This window comes from Triticum dicoccoides, chromosome 1B, assembly GCF_002162155.2.
Source record: "Triticum dicoccoides isolate Atlit2015 ecotype Zavitan chromosome 1B, WEW_v2.0, whole genome shotgun sequence".
Taxonomy (NCBI): Eukaryota; Viridiplantae; Streptophyta; class Magnoliopsida; order Poales; family Poaceae; genus Triticum; species Triticum dicoccoides.
Window position 1 is genome coordinate 310,754,161 of NC_041381.1, and position 6,568 is coordinate 310,760,728.

Here is a 6,568-nt window from a genome sequence, read left to right on the forward strand (position 1 = left end):
GCTCGCCAGGACGGAGGTCATCGTCGAGCCTACCAGTGCGTCATGGCAGGGAGCTTTGGTTGGCGAAGACCACCTTTAGTCACGATAAGTTGTACTCATGTCCCCCTTCAAAATTGGTTGTTGTGGCAACCCTTCCCGCCTAGAGTTTTTGGGGGAAGAGGACCCGGGCCAGTATAAGTATAGGCTAGGCTCCACCGTAGAGAGGGGGGCGAAAGTATCAAAGCCCGAATGGATCCCTCGAACCATCCGAGCCTCCCGAGGAAGTTCATCCCTCCTTGTACTCCCACATACTCATCCTTCCTCGGGAGGCAATCCATCCACAAAGTAGGAGTAGGATTTTACACCACAAGGTGGCCCGAACCTGGGTAAACTGTCGTGTCTGCATTCTTCTTTCCTTTAGCTCGAGCACGCCGGAGCATCGGCGCGAGGTAGTGGGCAACGAGCTAGGGCCTAACGAAGTTCTTTGAGCACACCCCAGAGTTTGAACCTTTCTTGGGTCCTCGGAGCCCCGATTCTAACTTTTGGCGCACTAGGTAGGGGTGTGCCTGAGTTCTTCCGCTTCGCTCTGGTTCCTACGCCACTATCTCCATCTCCGATGCTTGTTGTGTTCCCGCCGAGCGCTAGGTAGCTCGTGTCGCCCAGATGGAGCCTGTGGTCCATGACGGCCGTCTTCACTCCGCCTCGGCTGTGGCCAATGCCGCCACCTACCCCGCTGCTGATGAGCAGCAGGATTCCTCCATGCACCTTTTTGTGCAACCCGACGGCTGCATCACGACACGTTCGCTCACCCTAGCTACGGCTTTGTCCTTCGGCGCACGCCATGGGCCGGAGAATGCATAGGCTGCATTGCTCATGGCGCATGCGCTACTACGCTATCACCTGACCAATGAAGGGTAGGACGCCTGGCTTGGCCGCATCACCGAGCTTGTCAACGCCGCGGGAGAGGCCCCGGCGCCTTCCCACTTGCTTCGTCCTCCACCGCCTCGCGCTGGTGACATGGTGCATGGCGCGCCTCCGCCTCCTCCCCTACGTGGTGAAAACGATGAGGTCTAGCACAACGGGCGGCCGAGCGACCCGCCTCGAGATGAGGTGCCCGCTCGAGATGAGGCCAGCTGCAAGATCATGCACCGAGCACCGCCTGACGCCCGTGCGTCCCTCGAGTGGCAGCGGCAACACCTGGACCGGGTCGCCCAAGAGGTCACGGCAGCAGGATGCTAAGATCGCACCGCCCATGCGCAAGGCGCGCCCACGAGCAACGCCGGTTGCCGGGCCTTCACTCGCGAGCTATGCAGGGTGGTTTGGCTGGTCAAATTCAAGACGGAGCTTCCCCCATGCTATGACGGCATCCCTGACCCCATGGAGTTCCTCCAACTCTATGTGCTAAGCATCGAGGTGGCGAAAGGCGACGACAAAGTTAATCGCCATGGCCCTCAAGGATGGCGCGTGCTCTTGGCTCATGAACCTGCCCGAGGGGTCTATCTCTTTGTGGGATGGGCTCCGCGAGCAGTTAATCGCCAATTTCCACGGCACTCGCGATAGCGCCCTCACTGTCAATGACCTACGGCGTGTGAAGCAACGCCCAGGCAAGACCCTCTGCAAGTAGATTCATCGGTTCACCCATGTGCGCCACAAGACCCCGAAGGCCTTGAACGAAGCCATCATCTCGGTGTTCACCGATGGCATCACGACATCAAGATGTGTGAAAAGCTCGCCATCAACGTTGACCTGAGCTCAGCGCTAGAACTATTCAACTTGGCTGACAAGTGCGCCAAGGCGGAGGAGGGCCGCCTCTTCCTCCTCAACAACCCTGGCACCGAGCTAGATGACAAGAAGGCCAATACCAAGGAAGTGAAGTGGAAGGGCCCTGCCGTGCTGGCGGCAGAGCCTGAGCAGAAGCGCGGCCGCGCCCGCAATGAGCCTATCAAGGATAGCTGCCTAGTATGTGTCTACCACAACGTGCGCACCCACAACACCAACGATTGCCAGGAGCTCAAGGTGCTCTGCGACGAGTGCTTAGGCCATCGCCCCACCCATAATGATTATGGTTTCAGTTGTGGAGGCGGTCGTGGTCGAGACCGATGGGACAACCACAACCCCCGCTAGGTTTTGCGCGACTAGCCTTGCGAGGGTGGCTGGCGCGATCGGCCTCGCCATGGCGCCTGGCCTGATCAGCCTCGTGATGCACAACCTCGGGACAATGCAGCCCTTCCTCCGATGTTGCTGCTACCCAAGAGGAATAACGACAACCATCAGGAGGAGGGGGTTGGGGGCTAACAGGAACCATGCGCAAGAGCCTGCATCCTCGGCGGGGCCAAGACTTCTGCGTCCAACCGCCTCTTCAAGCGGTTCTCTCGCGAGGTGAACGCTGCCCTCCCGAGGCTTGAGGTTGTGTAACCCCTCAAGTGGTCATAGTACGCCATCACCTTCGAGTCCTAGGACCACCTGAGGTGTTCAGCCACCACCGGCGCGCTCCCCATGCTGTGCACTCCCACCATCAGCAACGTGTCCATCACCAAGACCCTCATCGACAGGGGTGCCGGCCTCAACATGACCTCCATCACAACCTTTCAAACGCTCCAGGTGCCCTATGACCAGTTGATGCCCACCAGGCCCTTCTCTGGGGTGATGGATGGATCAACCACTCCCCTAGGGCAGGTGCGCCTCCCGGTCACCTTTGGCACCCTCGACAACTACCACACCGAGCTGATCGACTTTGATGTGGCCCACATCAGCCTCCCATACAATGCCATCCTGGGATACCCTACGCTCGCCAAGTTCATGGCAGCGACCCACCACGTCTACAACGTCCTCAAGATGCCAGGGTGTAGTGGCGTCATCAATATCGCCTGTGATAAAAAAGATGTGTCTGCTCCCTTGAGCATGCCTACTGGGCCATCGCGAATGAGAATTCTGACGGCAAGAATGCCACAACACCTCTTGAGACCTCCCACGCAAAGAAGAAGAACCTCCTCCCCAAGAGCCATCCTGAGGCGAAGAAGGCACGGCTAGTGACACCTCCGGCACCGCACTTGCTGTTTGGGCTTGCCTTCGTCCCGCATAGGAAGGTGCACCCGACGCCTCCCTCTAGGAAGGCTCGGGGGCTCCCATTTGGAGAGCATCTGACCTGGCTGGCATGACAAGGGAGGTTCTCGGGCACAACTTGGAGGCGTGCTTTGACGCGTGCCCTGTAAGCAAGGAGCGCGGTGCCAGGCACCAAAAGCACAAGAGTTCATCACCCTGGAGATCCACAAGCTGCAGGAGGCGAGGGCCATGTGTGGCGAGTGCCGCCCAGCACGGCCCGCCGAGTTAGCTGCCGCTCTCGGGGCGGGCAGCGAGCTGCGCGTGTGTGTCAACATCCCATGCCTCAACAATGCAAGTTCTCAGGACATCTTCTGTTTGTCGAGCATTGGCCGGTGCAGGAGTGTCACCACCAACTACGTCTGCATGCCCTTTGGTCTGCAGAATGCAGGCGCCACCTACCAATGCTTCACGCTACTCGCATTAGCGTCTCGTGTGGCTTCATTTGCTCGTGAGCCTCTAGGGCCTTAGGAGTCGCTGGGCCCCTGAGGGGCAACCCTTCGCGGCATGCTTCACCGACCACCCCGATGCTCCCACAGCAGCATGATTGACAAGTGACTTTTTGGTTTGTTTAACTGAGGGTGCCCCTCGGGCAGCATCATCCTCAGGCTGGTCAGGGTCCGTCCCTACAGTCACGTCATTTTTTTGTCATGTACCGGATTTAGTTATGCTTTGATGAAGTTTTCTCACCTGCGTAAATTGCGTGATTGGTGCCTCGACACCATGGAAACAATCGCTCCCTTACGACCCGGCACTTGCCTATTCCATGACCGGGGGCTGACACGGTGTTTGTGCTTGGGTTTGTCCCTGCAGCGCTGATAAACCCAAGCGACTAAGCTCTGTCTCGCGGGCCAGCTCCCGTGCATGTCACCTTCAAAGGTCCTTGGTGTCTCGTCCTCTCATGGGACCATCGTGAGCAGGCAAGTAAGGGCGCGGGCCATTAATTATGAATGCATTTTTGGTGTTTCGTCACCACGGGCTCCGCGCGCCAAGTGGCTCTTCCTCAGATCATTCCATGGGAACACTTGGCACAATGTCTGTGCTCAGGTTCGTCCCTGCAGCGTTGCTAAATCCAAGTGACTGAGCTATGTCTAGCGGGCCGAACCCGTACATGTCACCTCATTTGGGTCCTTGGTGTCTAACCTTCTCATGTGATGGCCTTGGGATGGCCATCTGTTGCAGGTCGCCCCCATGTCTCAGGTCACATGAGCATGCAACTTCATCAAGAGCTAGGCGCAAACTGCTCGAGGATTGAGGAAGGATCTCTTGAGACCCTCGCTGGCTCATGAGCATTACACCCCTCCGCAAGTTCTGTCGTGCCCGTCAGCGCCCGAATGAAGTGGGGCTATACACACCCCGGAGACTCTAGAACAGAGCTCCTGCCCATGCCAAGTGGAAGCCCCATGCTCAGCGCTGGCGGAACGGTCAAACTACGACCATGCCCACGCCCAGTGGAATCCCCATGCCCTGCGCTGGTGGAACGATCAACTACGATCATGCCCACGTCCAAGTGGAGGCCCCATGCTTTGCGTTGGTGGATAATCAACTCAGGGCGCCCCATAGGCCGCATTAACCTCAGGATGGCCTATGCCTGTCATGGCTGCCGCTCAATCTTTCTATGACATGACTCATAGCTTCCCCCTGAGCCGCTCGCGAGCGGGGCCTGGACACAGTGCCTGTGCTCGGGCCAGTCCCAGCAACACCAAAAAAAACCAAGGGACTAGGTTCTGGCTCACAGGCTTGCCCCCGTGCAACGTCACCCCACCAAGCCCCTTGTTGTTTGGTCTCCTCGTGTAACACTTAGGTGCAAGCTAGCGAGTGCACGTCATCCGGGATGAATCTTCTTGTGCACAATCTCTCTTCAGGCAGCGACCTTGCCAATGTTAGTATTTTTTTTTCATGCGGACCGCTTGCACGTCAAAGGGGGGCTCCCGAGTATCGCGCCTCAGGAGCCTTCACTAACTCCCGGAGCCCCTCACCTCCTGGTCTCGTTTAGGCATCGCGGCCTAAAATTCCAACCACGGCTGAGGCTTGCACAGGGTTGGGTCCTATCGATGCAGAGCAAACATGCAAGACAAAAAGAAAAGCAAGAACAGAAAGGAAACCCACGGATCACAAACAGTTATTACAAGCATCCAATTTTAACAAATGAAGCCATTTTCTCACAAGTTCGCGAGGAAGAGTCAGTCTGTTGCAGGGTGATAAAGGAAGTTTAGGAAGAAGGGTTGTCGCCACCATTGTCGTCGCCCTCCTCGGTCTCGCAAAGTCCACCGTCTCTGTTGCAGGAGAACTTCCCAAGCAGCGCGGTCACGTGGCTTTCCACAGCTCCCGCTAGGTCGTCAGAAGATTCCTTTGGGATGGGGACTATCACCTTGCCAAAGTTGAAGCCGGGATCACGAAGGAGTAGGTGGCTGAAGACGCACGTTGCTGCCATGAAGAAGAGGTCGCGGCATTCCTCCTCCAGGATGCCATTCAACTTCTGGGTCGCGCCGTGGAGCTCTCCCACGAGCCTACAGAAAAGCTCAACATAGCCAGCATCGGGGGCTGCGAGCGGAGCCTCGAGCTACTCCCTGCATATGGAACTCAGCGCCTTGCGGGCCTTGAGCTCGAGCAAAGAGAAAGTTGCGCGGTTAGCCGTTGCCTTCTCGTCGGCGTCCTCTTGGACCTTCTTCTCCCTGGCGTCAAGCTTGGCTTTGGTCTCAGAGACATGCTTGGCGTGGGCCTCTTAGGTGTCGGTCAACGTTCGTGCAACTGTTCAACTCGGCTAACAAGTGCGCCAAGGCAGAGGAGGGCCGCCTCTTCCTCCTCAACAACCCTAGCACCAAGACAGATGACAAGAAGGCCAAGACCAACGAAGTGAAGCGGAAGGGCCATGCCGTGCTGGCAGCGGAGCCTGAGCAGAAGCGCGGCCCATGACCGTGATGAGGCTATCAAGGATAGCCGCCTATTCTATGTCTACCACAACATGCACACCCACAACACCGACGACTCCCAGGACCTCAAGGCGCTCCATGACGAGCGCTTAGGCCGCCGCCCCACTAAAACGAATGTGGCTTCGGTCGTGCAGGCGGCCGTGGTGGAGGCCGATGGGACAACCACAACCCCCGCTAGGGTTAGCGCGACCAGCCTTGCAAGGGTGGCTGGCGCGATCAGCCTCGCCATGGCGCCTGGCGCGATCAGCCTCGTGAGGCACGCCCTCGGGACAACGCAGCCCTTCCTCAGCTATCGCCGCTGTCCAGGAGGAATGACGGCGACCATCAGGATGAGGGGGGTGGGGGCTACCAGGAACCATGCGCAGGAGCCTACATCCTCGGCGGGGCCCAGACTTCCACGTCCAACCTCCTCTTCAAGCAGTTCTCTCGCGAGGTGAACGCTGCCCTTCCAAGGCTTGAGGTTGTACAGCCCCTCGAGAGGTCGCAGTACGCCATCACCTTCGACTCCAAGGACCACCTCAGGTGTTCGGCCAATGCTGACACACTCCCCATGTTGT